This window comes from Saimiri boliviensis, chromosome X (genome assembly GCF_048565385.1).
Source record: "Saimiri boliviensis isolate mSaiBol1 chromosome X, mSaiBol1.pri, whole genome shotgun sequence".
NCBI lineage: Eukaryota > Metazoa > Chordata > Mammalia > Primates > Cebidae > Saimiri > Saimiri boliviensis.
The window spans coordinates 14,004,700-14,021,063 of NC_133470.1; the positions used below are offsets into that span (position 1 = coordinate 14,004,700).

At 39.7% G+C, this 16,364-nt stretch overlaps 1 long non-coding RNA gene across 1 annotated transcript; it reads left to right on the forward strand.

The window, feature by feature from the left end:
- Window positions 1-294: 294 nt before the first annotated feature.
- Window positions 295-16,040, forward strand: LOC141582760 (uncharacterized). Its single transcript, XR_012515631.1, has 3 exons — window positions 295-905; window positions 14,335-14,406; window positions 15,207-16,040. It is a non-coding gene; the product is annotated as an uncharacterized LOC141582760 (long non-coding RNA).
- Window positions 16,041-16,364: the final 324 nt, after the last annotated feature.

Genomic DNA, 16,364 nt, shown 5'->3' on the forward strand with positions numbered 1-16,364 from the left:
GCTGAGATTAAAGGAGAACATCATTTTGTGTGATTACCCTCAATATAAGCCTTAACTCCACATATCCAGTCTTGTTTGATATTCCACCTGAAAACCACAGTCCAACAGACAAAAAAGAAAGAAATTAGCACTTCAGGCTTTGATTCTCTCTCTCTCTCTCTCTCTCTCTCTCTCTCTCTGTCTCTCTCTGTGTGTGTGTGTCTCTGTCTCTGTCTCTCTCTCTCTCTCTCTCTCTCTCTCTCTCTCTCTCTCTCACACACACACACACACACACACACAGAAACGCCAAAAGAAAATTGTGGGGGGCAAGTAAAATATTACAACACTTCATCAAAATCCTTTTGCCTACTACTTCTCCTGTCAACCTCCACACAGATGCTAATGATGATGATGATGCTAATGATGATGATGATTCATTGATCCTTGACTGTGTGCCAGAAACTTTGTGTTTTACATGTATTATCACATCTCAATGTCAAAAATAGGTAAGCAGCAGAGTGCCAGGATTGTTACCCAGACAGTATGGGTACAAAACCAGCCTTCTTAACCATGCTGTCTCTCGCTGGCACCCCCAAATTCACTCTTTCTCTACCTCTCAAATCCCCAATGTTTCAAAATTTGAAATATTTTGAAATATATCTCTCTTCTCCCACTCAGTTCTTCCTTGCCTAAAAGTATACCGTCTTCATTCCAGGCTGGACGTAGTACCTGGACTTCTCTTCATGCTCATGGACCATGTAGGGCTGCCCTAGACTAGAAGCCCTGGAGACTCCTGGTCCTGCTCTTCTCTCACCCTCCTAGGGGGAAGCATAAGGAGTCTTCAACATGGTCCTTCTCTCACTATGACCTCCGAGAGAAATTATCATGGACAAGTTGGTGAACAACATTTCCTGTCTCAGGTTATGGTAGGTTGCAAGAATGGTCACAAATTCTTCCCTTCCCTGTATCCACGCTCTTAACAATGTTTGTGGATCTGGTTTGGCCATGTGACTTGATTCAGTCAATGGGACAATAGCAATCATGACATAAGGAGACTCCAAAAGTGCCTGCCTAATGGGATTTGCTCCTACAGGACCCTTCCACTATGTGACCAAGCATGGGTTAGCCTGCTGGAGAATGCAAGGCCATGTGGAAGAGAACCAAGGTGCCTCAGCTGACCTGCAGCTGACTGGTGATGCACAGCAGACCCAGCCATCCATTGAGCCTGGCCTAGCTCAAGAACATTGCACAGCTGAATCCAATTCAAATTGCCATCTATAGACTCATGTGCTCAATAGTGGTTGATCCATAGTTAGCTTTATGAAAAGCATTGAGGACATACAAATAGATACTCAATAAATATGAGTTTCCTTCTTCCCCTTTCCCTTGCCCCATAATCACTCTCTCTCTTAAACTGATAAAGGTAAGGCCATTCAAGTAAAGCTTCATATTTAGCCAATTCAAGTAGGGCCTGTGACTTTTTGTTCCAGTGGGTATCTTCTTGGCCAGCACAAGTCGTGCTTGAACTGATTGCCTTGTTCTGTCTGTGGCTGAGTATATTTTCCCAGAAGTGGCCATAGTATTTCCAGTTTCACATGCTCTTCCAGAACCTTGTCATTTCCCTATCAATAGGAGGAGTCTATGTTGTTTCCCTCTGAATATTGGGTGGGACTTTGCGACGGACTCAAGGAATAGAATACAGTATTATTTGTGATTAGTAATAATAGACTTCAGAGGCTAGGTCATAAAAGGCAATACATCTTCTACCTAGTGTGCCCTTTTTCTCTATCCCTATTTCTCTCTCTCTCTCTATCTATCTTAGGACAGGCTTCATTGGGATCCTGAGCTGTCCGTGTAAGAAGCCTGGCTACCCTGTGGCTGCCATGTTGGAAAAGCCACATGGAGAGACCTCATAGAAGTAGAGAGAGATGCCTGCAGGGTCCCAGTTGTTCAGCCTAAGCACTGGACATTTGATCAAATAAGGTCACAAGATGAACAGCCCCAGCACCTCTCTAACTGCAGCCTCATAGATAACTAGAATACCACCTCTTCTGGTGCAACAGGTAACTTTACCATGATAGTTTCAGACATAGTCTCCAGGCCCGATGCAGTTGGCAGCTTTTTTCCTTATGTGCATAATCCACAGCTGAGAACTCAAGGCTACTGCTGGCCAAGGGCACAGTGAACATGATAGCCAGTCATTAGTAGACAACATAATTACAGTCAGAACTCACAGAGTCAGGAAAATGAGGAAGGGAGTGATGAATTAGAGAAAATCAGAAATAAAGTTACTTTTTTCAATTTGTAAATGAAATATTATTTTTCATCTTTTGAATAGTCACAGTAACAAAGACACGTAGCCTAGCGACTGACATTGCAAAGGCATTTGATGTGAAACAATAACAGTTAACACTGAGCGAGCACCTACTATGTATCTGGAGCTGTCCTGAATATTTTAATCAATACACATCACCATATGGGAGGCACTATTATTACCCCATTTCAAAAAACATGCTAAGCATCACACAAGTAATAAATGCCACAGTTGATATTTGAATCTGGCAGACTGGCTTCAGAGTCCATGATTTTAATCACCGAACTACAGTTTGTTGGTAATTGTTAAACAAACCAATGTTTCCAAATTAACTTCTAAGAAAAATCAAATTTTAAGCAATTGGTTTATTAGCAAATGTGGATATCTTGGGAGACTATAATGGGAATTCTGGTGAAAAATGTTCAAAGGAGGAATGTTCTCTGAAGGAGGTTCTGCTTTCGGAGAACTTACTAGTGAAAATTTGAATCCTATTCACAAAATTGTAAAAGCAGGAATTATGAACCAAATACTCTATTCTATGCACAACCAATGCTGGATTTATGTTTTATCCACTTTTGTAAGTATGAGGAAAAACTCACATACCTATTATTAATAATTAACAATAAAAACCTGTATGAAATATGAGGAAATGATACACTTATTCACATTGTACCTCATAAATATATATAATTATTATTTGTCAATTAAAAATAAAATAAAACAAAAAGACTCTTCAATAAAAATTGTAGAATAAGTATATGAAGATTAAAGCAATACCAGTGACCTAAATTTTATTAGGCCCATGGATCAAGTAACAAAATTTTGCTTCAAGCCAGCACATGTGCTGTATGAGGCTTTCCTTCTAAAATAATTCCAGAATCTGACCCTTTCTCACGGCCACTACTGATACTTCTCTCGTCTAAGCAGCATCTTCTCTCCCCTGGACCTTACAACAGCCTGCTAACCAGCCTTCCTGCTTCCACTCTTGCAATTCTACAATCCATCCTCCACCTTGCAGTCAGAGTGAACTCTAAAAGATGGAGATCAGATGATGTCACTCTTCTGTTTAAAGCTCTCCAGTGGTTTCTTACTGTACTTTGCTCACCTTTCTGACTTCCCCTCTGGCCACATTTTCCCCCTCTCACCAGGGCTCCAGCCACACTGGCCTTTATGCTGTTTCTTGAAAACGCACCTTACAGGGTTTGACTTGCAATTTCCTTTGCCCTCAAGCCTTCACCTAACTGGCTCCTTCCCATCATTTGGATCTCTGCAAAGATGTCACCTCTTTAAAGAGGACTTCCCTAATTACCTTTTCCAAATATGTCACCCATAGTCCTTCTCCATCACCTCATCCTCTTTGTTTCTTTTAATGTACATGTTAAGATCTGTATTATCATGGTCATCTATTTGTTTTATTCTTTACTTTATATTTCCAGCATATCAGTTAGTCTCTCCTTTGTCAGTTTTATCGTGTAACAGACTACCCCAAAACTTAATGGCCTAAATAACCACTTACTCAATTACTTATGATTTTGTAGGTTGCCAGTTTGGCCTGGGATCAGCTGAGTGTTTCTTTTGCTTGAGCGAGGGTTGGCTGATTTTGGCTGGGCCTGCTCATGCACGTGCTGTCAGCAGAGGGATCAGTTATAGCTGGTTGGTTTATAATGGCCTTCATTGGGAAGGCTGGAGTACTGGGGCCTTTGTCTACATGTTCTTGCATCCTCTAGCAAGTCAGCCCAGGCTTGTTCGCATGGCAGTTGTAGTGTTTCAAGAGCTTGAGAGTGGGAGTTTTTGGGCTTTTCGAGCTCTAAGTTAGGAATTGCAGTGCTACTTCTGTTGCACTGGATTGGTCAAACAAGTCACCAGACCAGCCCAGATTCAAGGGATACAGAAATGGGGTCTTCCTCTTGATGAGAGAAGTTGCAAAGTATGGCAACCAGTATTGCATTTTATCATGCCCCCATTGGATTGTAACTCCACAAGAGCAGAACTTTGGCCCTGGTCCATGGACTGTTGTTTGGAAACTATTGCTCAAAGGCCCAGAACTGTGCTAAATTCTGCTCAATCCTATATTCAGTCCTCACTTGGGTTTAAGTTATTCAAGATGTGGCAATTCTGCCTTTCACATTAACCCACTCTGGAATGCAACCACCAACTGAGAAACTGTCGCTGTAGAGAAAAATTACCCAAGCTGGACTGGCGAGAGGGGAGGGTGTAATATGAGAAACTTTAAATTAAAGACTAAGACTGAAAATCTGTCAAGTTCTGTAAGATAAAAATCTTCTCAAAAGGGCACATCTGCCAAGACTGCATTTTCACAGGCAGTCTTGACTGAAAACAAGGTCAGCATGAAGCGAGTGTCCTCTCTTCCAGCCAGGCCTTGGGAGAGAGTGGAGGGATTTTGATGAGAGCCAAATTGGATCCCCCAAAGCTGGGGCTCTGTATCCTATCTAACTAAAAAAACAAAAAACTTCTTAAGTTGGCTAGAAGTGCTAGCGAGGGCAACCTCATCCTTGCTGTGGAATTAGAATTAGGTTACATGGGATTTTCCCCCTCCTCACACCTGAACTGTTTCAAAGTATACTCCATCGAAATATATTTCATATTTCAGAAGTGAGTCATTAGCCCATCAGTGAGTATTTAGAACTGACCTATCATATTTGCAGTGCTGTGCTGAATATCTTGAGGACAACCCAAAGTGGGAGGTTCTGCTTCAGAGAACTTACTAGGGACACACAGTCCCTGAAAGTACTAACAGTGAACACTGTCTGCTGGCAGCATTCCTTGCAGCTGGAGCAATGAGTCTTTCCTTGAGGGAGGATTTGGGAGTACAGCTTCATGTCTATCACAACTATCCTTTATTGAGCAATTCAAATGTGTGGACATTCTGCTCAGTGCTTTATGTTATTATGCAATTGAATCTTTATGACAACCCTCTTAAGGTGAATGCTATTAGCATCACTATTATCAATGAAAACCGAAGCCCAAAATTATAGGACTAATTGGTGGCCAAGCCAAGATTTCAACTCACATTTGTCTAACTCCAAGCTAGAACACTATGCTAGCCTTCCAGTATAAGATTACCAGTAGTAAACATAATCAGTATTTATTATGTTCTTATCAGCAGGCTTTACATGTATTATTTCATTTACTCTCAACCATAGCCTTAGGAGATAGTTACAGTTATTATGTTTATTTCACATATGGAAACACAGAAGGTCACAAAGCAGGTCAAGGTGGCCCTGGATTTTCTCATAGTTTTAGTAGTTGATAGTAACCCTCCTATACCTTCTTGTTCTGGGTGCTGACCTGATTCAGTGGTAGGAGAGCTGCCATTGTTCCACCTACCTATGAGTACCTAAGACAAAATAAAATGGGAACCATGTATAATGGACATTGGAGACTCAGAAGCGGGGAGGGTAGGAGGAGGGTGAGGGATTAAAAACTACATATTGGGCACAATGTACACTACTCATGTAACAAGTGTACTAAAATCACAGACTTTACCATTATACAATTCATCCATGTAACCAAAAACCAGTTATACCTCAAAAGCTATTTAAATGGAAAAAAAAAAAATAAAACAATGCGAACCATGGCTTTTTCCAAAAAACTTCCCCACTGACTCTGATCCCATTCTTAGTGGGCCTATCAAGGATTTTATTCCTCTTGCTGCTCTAAATCCTCTCCCTGCTGGAATCTTTACAAGTCTTCTCTTTTGCTCTTTCATTATGGGAGGACAGCTCTGCAGAAACCTCTTCCTTCCCTCTTTGTCTGTCATGGTCTCCCCTTCTAAGCAGGCTGTGGGGACCAGGGAACACAGCCAAGAAGAAGGAAGGAAACCTTCAAATCCAGGCTGCTGAATGGGCCCACCTTAGAAGCTCCTGTGAAAAGAGATCTTGAGTGGCTGACTCAGAGGAATGTGCCCGGAATCCAGCAGCCTCCTGTCAGCTTTATTTCAGGCAAATTAAAGCTGACTGCAGGAGAAGGGGCCAAAGATATCTAGCCCTTCACACTCTTCTTGGACATAACACCCAGCTTCTATCTTGGAAGATTCCAACTGGACAGGCTCCAGAAATGACTGCAACTAATGCTGTCATTCTACGTAGGATAAGACGGAAGCTCAGAGAGCTCAGTGGCTAGCCCAAGGTCACATGGTCCTTTAGTGACAAAGCCAGGCCTACAGCACCCATATCCAAGTCACTTTTCTTTCCAACCACCTTATAGCAGGGCTTCCAGCCTTCAGACCTTTGGGGACCATCTTCACAATTTTGACCACATCCATGTACCATCTGTGTCAAGAATTGCCTAAGATTTTCTCAAAATTGACTAATGTTTTAAATAGGAATTATTGAAAAAAAGAAGCTTCACATCACCAGTTTGTCCTGGTATTATGTTTTTTTCTAATAAAAATACAAAATATAAAATTATATCATTTTGTACCCCACCAGCAGTATGCCTTCCACTTTTTTTGGAAACCAGGTCTCAGAAGTAACCACAATGAAGTACAAGTGTTGCTGAGTTCAAGTTTCTTCTTGGTTACTTGCCAGCTGCAATGTCATGGGCAAGTAACTTCACCTTTCTGAGCCTGTTTTCTTAGCTGTGAAATGAGAGTGAAGACTAATTCTCACACCTGCAGTTCTTATAGGGTTGTCATAAGAACCAAACATAGGAATATACTTTAAAGAGTTTTATTCATTTAGAGAAGCTAGACCAATGGGAATTTTCATTATGAGTCCTCTTAGGAGCATTACTATTTTCCCATTTACAGTAGAAATATTTCTTTGGTTGCCCATCTTCCAAGAGATGTGAAGGCCTCCTGGTGCTGGTCCCATTCTTTTTGAGTACAGAGTGTTTCTGAGCAAATCCCTTATATTCACATGCTTATCTATCCTGTGGGGTTTTTACTCCTCTTTAGTACTCAAGGACGTCTCCAGCCAGATGATGAGTGAAGGTCTGGTTTTACATAGTTTGATGAACAGACTTTCCTAGATACCATGTCCAAAGGCTCCAAAGTCAGTGAGAAAAACCCTCAGCTATCATATCTAGCCCTGGCTAGCTCTGAACAGAGGAAGGGAAAATGCTGACCTATAGCTGAGAAATCTAGAAATCTGATCTGAATTTCTGGTTATAAAGGATTGAAAAGGAGTGTCAGTTTGCAGACATTGTTCACTGGAACTGAAATTTAGAGGTAAATTTCACTACAGATAATTCATTTTCTGATTTTTTTTTTATCCAGTCTTTGTGTTTAAAGATCTCAAACAAAGAGTTTGTTTGGGCTTTTGAATCTATAATGGTACACACACCAGGGATGTATGTGTGTACCATTCATAGCACTTATGTGCCAGGCACTATTCTGGAGTTTTACAAATATTAACTCATTTAATTGTCTCACCAATCTGTGAAGCAGGTACTATAAGTAGCCTCATTTTACAGATGAGGAAACTTAGGCACAGAGTAGTTAAGTGGCTAGGCCAAGGTCAAACAGCTAGTACTGGGCAGATCTGATGTTAAAACCCAGACAACATAACTCCAGAATATCTTTTTAACTACTATACTATGTTATGAAATAAAACATACTGAAAATCCAAATTCCATCTTTCAAGGGCTAACTTCAAAGGTTCCTGCTGCTTGAAGCCTTTCCTGATCTAACACAAGAGAAACCTTCCTTAAACTCCAGCTGTGCATTCTCTGTATCTCTCTAAAGGCACATGCCAGTTTATTTATTTATTTATTTATTTATTTATTTATTTTTTGTGGGGTTCGGGGCAGAGTCTTGCTCTGTCGCCCAGGCTGGAGTGCAGTGGCATGATCTTGGCTCACTGCAACCTCTGCCTCCCGGGTTCAAGTGATTCTCCTGCCTCAGCCTCCCAAGTAACTGGGATTACAGGTGCCCACCACCATGTCCCAGCTATTTTTTTTGTATTTTTAGTAGAGACGGGGTTTCACCATGTTGCCCAGGCTAGTTTCAAATGTCTGAGCTCAGGCAATCCACCTTCCTTGGCCTCCCAAAGTACTGGGATTACAGGCATGAGCCACTGCTCCCAGCCGTACATGCTACTTTCTAGCTTGCTTTAGAATGATTTTTATTTGTTTTACTTTCCTCTCTTTGTCTCTGTGGGGTGTGTGCATGTGTGTCTCTGTGTGTCTGTGTCTATGTATTCCTTAATAGTCATTAGTGCCCTTCACAAAATATTTCTGGCTCTCCACTTCCAGGCATAGAGTAGAATTGCATTTCCTAGCCCCCTCCTTTCCTGTGGCATACCCACAGACAATATTTAAGAGAGTGGCTGGTCCATCTGCCTGGGTCCCTAACAGAACATGAAGGGAAGAGTCCTGGCCAGCCATGGTGGACATGTATTGTGAGCAAGATATAAACTTTTTCTTGTTGTAAGAGATATTTGTTGTTCAAATATTGGGGCTATTTGTTGCTACACCAAAACCTAACCTATATTGACTGATGTAGTTTAGTTGGTCCCCAGTTTTAGTTGTCAGTATGCAGTATGGGAGATGGACAACTTCTTAAGAACTGCACAGTTTGGCTTTTGGAAGGGAATAATTATAACCAGGAGATAGAGGTGGACCTTAACATGCATATATAGAAGGTATCCAGATTAGAAAGGAAGAAATAGAGTTCATTCTACCTACAGAAGACAGAAGACATCATTATGTGGAAAATCCTAAAGAATCTACAAAAAAGCTCCTAGAAATAATAAGTCAGTTTAGGAAGTTACAGGACACAAGGCGAATACACAAAAATTTACTGTATTTCTGTATGCTAGCAATAAACAATTGGAATTTACAATTTTTGCAGTAACACCTCCAAAAAGTGAAACATTTAAGTGTAAGTATAACAAAAGATGTGCAGGATCTTTATGGTGAAAGCTACAACACACTGAAGAAATAAACCAAGGAAGGTCTAAACAAATAGAAAGATATACCATGTTCATTCATCAGAAAATTCAATATTGTTTAAATGTCAGTTCTCCACAAATTGATCTAAATATTCAATGCAATCCTAATCAAAATTTCAGCAGGATTTTTTTGGGGGTAGATATTGATAAACGGATTCTAAAATTTACATGGAAAAGGAAATGGACTAAAATAGCCAAAATAATTTTGAAAAAGAGCAGAGAAGTAACACTATTTGATTTCAACACTTACTAAAAAGCCACATTAATCAAGATAGTGTGGTATTGGTGAAAGACGAGAAACATAGATCAATGAGATAGAACAGAAAGTCCAGAAGCTAATCTACTCAAATATAGTCCATTGATTTTCCTTAAAGTTGCAAAGGCAATTCAGTGGAGAAAGAATAATCATTTCAATAAATGGTGCTGGAACAATTCAACATCCATATGCAAAAAGATGAATCTTGACCCAACTTCACAACTTGTACAAAATTAATCTTAAATGGATCATAGACATAAATATAAAAAAACATTAAGGTATAAAGCTTCTAGGAAAACAAAGGAGGAAGTCTTTGTTGTCCTAGAAAATTTATACAAAAGCTAATCTATATCGACTGATGTAGTCTAGTTGGTCCCCAGTTTTAGTTGTCAGTATGCAGTATGGGAGATGGACAACTTCTTAAGTGAAAAATAGGTATAAGGACTCCTTATAAACAAGGAGTCCTTAGACATGACACAAAAAACATGATCCATAAAATAAAAAGTTGATAATGAATTAGACCTTATCAAAATTAAAAATGTCTGCTCTGACCCAGCGCGGTGGCTCACACCTGTAATCCCAGCACTTTGGGAGGTCAAGGCAGGCGGATTACAAGGTCAAGAGATTGAGACCATCCTGGCCAACATGGTGAAACTCCATCTCTACTAAAATACAAAAATTAGCTGGGCATGGTGGCACGTGCCTGTAGTCCCAGCTACTTGGGAGGCTGAGGCAGAAGAATTGCTGGAACCCGGGAGGTGGAGGTTGCAGTGAGCCGAGATCACGCCACTGCTCTCTAACCTGGCGCCTGGCAACAGCATGAGACTCTGTCTAAAAAAAAAAAAAAAAAAAAAAAATGCTCTTCAAAAGACATTGTTAAGAGAATGAAAAGACAAGTCACAGATTGAAAGAAAATATTTATAAATCACAATTCTGACAAAGAACTGATATCCCAAATACACAAAGAACTCTCCAAATTCACAATAAGAATAGGCAAATGATTTGAACAAACGTGTCACCAAAGAAGACATATGAGTGATAGATAAGTATATGAAAAAATGCTCACTATCATTAGTCATAAGGGAAATAAAACCACAATGAAATACCACTTCACACTTATTATAATCACTAAAATTTTTTAAAAGCAGCAATATCAAATGTTGACAAAGATGTACAACAATTGGAGCTCTCATACATTGCTAGTGGGAATGCAAAATGATACAAGCCCTTTGGAAAACTGTTAGTGTCTTATAAAGTTAAACCTACATTTGCCAGCAATTCCACTTATAAGTATTTGCCTGGTCAATGAAAACATATATTCATATAAAAGCCTATACATGAATCTTGTAACAACTTTATTCATAATTGCCCAAAACAAGGAATAACATATATGGCAGGGAATACTCAGCAATAAAACAAAATGAAACATTGATACCTGCAACAACAGGGATTATTCTCGAAGGTCTTCTGCTAATTGAAGGAATTCAGGTCCTAGAGGCAACATACTGTATGATTCCATTTACGTGACATTGTGAAAAAAGGCAAAACGACATATCAGCACTAAAGTACACATCAGTGGTTGCAATGTTTAAGTGTGGGACAAGGAGATAATTACAAAGGGGGCACCTCAAGGGACAACTTCAGTGTGAGAACTGTGTCTTGATTATGGTGGTGCTTACAGGAATGTATCATTTGTTCAAGCTGATAGGACTGTATGCTACAGAGTGAACTTTACTGCATGCAAATTAGAAAACAGACAAATAGAAACAACAAATCCATATATTATGTGAGTTTGGTACACCTGCTAATTTTTATGAAATCTCTCTTTCTCTCTCATTTTGAGTATTTAAATCACTCTGGTATCAGTGCCTGTCAGAGATAAATTCTGCCCCCCACCACCGGTGTGTGTGTTGTGTGCATGCACACGTGTGTTTTTCTATCTGTCTCCTGAACTCAAGTTTCCATGGGAGCGGAAATCATCCATGCTCAAATAATTATTTCATCTCCATCTCAATATAAGTCACCTTTTTGTTAATGGAAGACAGGAATATCTCTGGAGGCATGTTAGCATGAAGTGCTTATCCTCTCTCAGACTGCAGTGCTAATCTCTCATTTGGTTTCCCCCTAAGTATGCCTGCTATCGTATCAATTTCCCTCCCCCCAATAATCTGTTGGGTGGAGTAGTCAACTGGTCCTGCCACATGTCTTGGTGTCCACAGATCCACAGATGAGAAGGAGGAGGACAGGAAAAAAGAGTGGCCTGGTCCAGTGTCCCATGAGGTGAATGGGGGAGCAATTTTCCTTCATATCTTTTGAAACTTAAAAATTTTGGTCTAACATTTAGTTTATGCAGTAAAAGGCATAAAGTGTACAAACCCTAAGTGTTTCACTTGATAAGGTTTTGTATATACCCAAATAACCACTATCCACATGAAGATATAGAACCACTTTCAGCACCCCAGATTGTTCCTCATGCCCCTTTCACTCAGTAACTATCTCCCACTCCTTCCCAGAGGTAACCACTCTTCTGCCTTCTATCACCATAGATTAATTTTGCCTGTTCTCAAACTTCATGTAAATGGTATTACACAGTGTGTACTCTTTGTGAGTATGGCTTCTTCTGCTTAATGTAACACCTGTCAGATTCATCCATGTTGTACATATCAGAATTTTATCTGTGTAGTCTTCTATTGCATGGATATTCAATAATTCTTTACCTACTGTGAACGTTTGAGTTTTTGGCTATTATGAACAAAGCTGCTATGAACATTTTATGCATGTCCTTTGGTGGACATATGCGTGCATTTCTCTTGAGTTTATAGATATGAGTGGGATTTTGGGGTTACAGGGGATGCATACGTTTAGCTTTAGTAGACATTACCAAACAGTTTTCCAAAGCAATTGTATCATTTTGTGTTCCCACCAGCAATGTATGAGAGTTCTTGTTGCTTTACATCTTGCCAGCACTTGGTATTGCCAATGTTTTTAGTTTTAGCCATTGTGGTGGGTTTGTGGTTATATCTTATCATGGTTTTAATTTCCCCCTTGAAAGGTACATATGTGCCCTTGCTGTTGTCCCAAGGAGGAGAATTTCTGATTGGTTTGCGGGATGTGGAGTGGGAGTGGCAATGGCAGGTGATGGGTTGGTGGGAGAAGCACCTTCAATAGGAGGGAGGGCTTATGAATTGTCCCAGCATTGTAGTCCAAAAGGGGGTAGCATCCATGTGCCTATTTTCCTGAAGGCTGTTCCCTCAGAGGGCTGGCTTATTATTGACAGACATACTCATTTCTCCATGAGACTGTGCTTGAGTTATGACAGGCAGAATGTGTCCCTCTCCTGAGCAGATGGGCTGCTTGGAAGCTTTTTCTGGTGCTATATGAACTGGTGTGGCATTTCCAGTCATTTGTTTTCAGAATGACAATGTGTCAGTTTAACTACCACTCCCCTGATACACTTGCCAATTAGAAGACAAAGTGAGAAAACAGAGCAAGAAACAATTATTTATCAAGATATGGGAAACCAAAATTTACTTTCACCTTTTTATTTGGTTTGCTGATGACCATCTAAGCACAGGAACCCCCAAAACACAGATCCATCAAGCAGGTGAGCTATCAGTCATTTTACTGCACATTTTCTCAGATTTATTCTGATTTATGGTGAGAAAATAATAGGGAAAACTGGGGATGCATAGACAGTCCCAAGTGCTCTCTGTGTTCATTTTAGCCAGCCCTAGCCCCAATGCCTGTGATAACCCAAGGAAGAAATCATCAAATAAACTGACAAATAGCACTCATTGGCTTGAGAATTGAGTATCTAAGTGTGAATTCTAACCTGCTACTTGCCAATTGTGTGACCGTGGCGTGTTAATTGGTATTGTGGAGCCTCAATTTATTCCTTTGTAAGTACAAATACTAAAGTTTATCTCAAGGATTTTTTGGGGTAAAGATTAGTTGGAACAACAAATATGAAAGTATGTAACTAATGTAATAGGTTCTTAATATATATTACTGATCTAATAGCCAAACATAACTCCGATGTCCTTCTACAGGTGAATGTTTAAACAAACCATGGTATATACATCCTATGAAAAACTGCTCAACAATAAAAAGGAACTGCTGATGCACACAGTACGAATAACTTAAATGAATCTGCAAAGAATTATGCCAAGTGCAAAAACCCAATCTTAAAAAGCGATATATTGTATGATTCCATTTATATAATATTTTTGTAATGACAAAATTTTAGAAATGGAAAACAGATTAGTGGTTGTCAGTGTTTAAGGATGGGAAGATGGCTGGGAGGAAGGTGGGTAAGATTAAAAAAGGATTATGAAAGGACTTTGTGGTGATGAAACTTCAGTTCCTTGTCATGGTAGATACACAAACCTACACACGTGCTCAAATTGATAGAACTAAACACACACATGAGTAGAAGCAAAACTGGGGAAATCCAAGTAAGTTCTACAGATTCTTAATATTCTGAATGTAATACTGAACTACAGTTTTGCAAAATGGTACCATTAGGGGAAACTGGTTAAAGGGCATGTGGGCTCTCCCTCTATTATATTTTAGTACTTCATCTAAATTGACAATTACCTCAATAAAATCTTCAATTAAAATGTTATTGATCTCTTTAAGTGTAACATGCCATGGATTATAAGAAGCACTATTTAATAAAAAGCTCAATTTAATAATTTTAAACAAAGAGTACACTGCCTTATTAAATCTTATTTTAGATTGCAGGAAAAATCCTGACTTGAGAAATATTAAAATGTGGGTGTGAGGGAGGGAGAAATTGCAAGTTAAATTAAGGAAATTGGATAGTTTCTAGTAGCTTCTATTTATCCTCCTTCTTCCTGCTCTCTCTTCAGGTACCCAAAGTTTTCGTTAAGCCTAATTCCCAAAGGAAGAAAGAACCTCTGGAAAAAAGAAACCACACAAAGGTGTTGTTGACTTAATTCATTTGTTTATTTGTTGTTTCTCCCTTGTCTCAGCCTACCTTTCATGTCCAACTCATCATTGAGCCATAGAATAATGATTTATAGATAGTGTGCATTACATATTTGATGAAGCTCATGAAAGGATTTTAAAACAGGACTGCTGATTAGGATAATTCCTAAGTTACAGGAATAACAGTCTAATGGTAAAATGTTTAGGGATAAAACATTGGCAGTTAGGGATAAAAATCATTTTTGGCCCTGTTCAAATAGCTCAACAGAACTCCCTGACCACCATAACCTTATTCACACACAAAACTCATCCTTTCCCAAATATACGTTCCAAGTTTTAAAAAATTGAGCCTAAAGTTGTAAGGGTCTGTACACATGGAAAATGAAATTGTCATTAACACAAGTTTGACATCTGGTGGGTCTTCTAGATCTATCAGCTGATAATTGAAGATGATAATTTTGTCTTCTAAATAAGGAGTGTTCTTATTCTGTTCTGGGAAGGTACTTTAAATTGTTTTACCTGGTATGTTTGAGGTAAATATTTAAATATTTTGCCCTCTGGCTTCAAAATTCCTCTCTGGATAACAATAAATAACTTGAATTAAGGTTTATGTGAAATGCAATAAAAATAACTGAATATTTTAATTATTGGCAAACCAATTTTCATTTTCTTGAAGTAGAAATAATGAAAAAAATAGATGCCAACACTCCACTACTTCCCATGATTTTATTCTTTTAGATGTAAGGATGTTTTAAAGCATTATCCAAATGTGTTTTCCCTCTTTGGTGGGTAGTTATCAAAGGAGGAGGAGGCAGAGGAGGAGGAGGAAGAGGAAGAGGAGGAAGAAGAAGAAAAGAAGAAGCACGTACTGTTCTTCTGCCGTTAAGATAATGCCATAAGATGAACGCCTACTGTCCTGGGAGGAGGAGGTAGATACGACATAGAACAAAACAGTCATTGATAAGTTTTAAATTTCTACTAGATTTTAAAAAACCCTTACTGGAGCAATAGTCTTGAAAGTCAGACTAAAAAACAGAAATAAAGGAGTTTTCTTAGGACTCCCAAAGTTGGGCCCCTGTATAATAGAAACCAAAGCTTAGATGGTTACTATGGTCTGAATGTTAGCATCTCCCCAAAATTCATTATGTTGAAACCTAATCCCTAATATGATGGTATTAAGAAGTGGGGCCTCTGGAAGGGATTAGACTAGGCGTCCCCAAACTTTTTACACAGGGGGCCAGTTCACTGTCCCTCAGACCGTTGGAGGGCCGCCACATACTGTGCTCCTCTCACTGACCACCAATGAAAGAGGTGCCCTTTCCTGAAGTGCAGCGGGGGGCCAGATAAATGGCCTCAGGGGGCCGCATGCAGCCCGCGGGGCCGTAGTTTGGGGACGCCTGGATTAGACCATGAGGGCAGAGCCCTCATGAATGGGATTAGTGCTTTTATAAAAGAAGCCCCAGAGAGCTGCCTTGCTCCTTTCATCATGTGAGGACATAGCGGGAAAATGCCATCTTTCAACCAGGAAGTGGACCTTCATCAGACACAAAAATCTGCTTGTGTTTTGGTCTTGGACTTTTTCAGCCTCCAGAAATGTGATAAATAAATGTTTGTTGTTTATAAGCTACTTGGTCTATGGTATTTTCTTACAGCAGCCCAAATGGACTAAGACAAGAGTTGGCCATAGAAAAGCCATAAAGTAGGAAAAACGGACACAGTGGAAGTCAGGTACACTCCTGGACACTGGAGAGGGAACAGCCTTCCAGTTCTGGGAGGTGACACTGGGCACAGAGGAAGGAAGAAGTTGCAAGTGTCCCCCTACATTCCCATTCTTTCCATCCTCCAAATAACCCTCTTTGGGGGCAGAAGTAAGGAGTGATAGGAACACCCAGACAGGCTTGGAAGAATCTGAAAGCATTAGTTTAAGTGACCACCTCACCAGGCATATCCT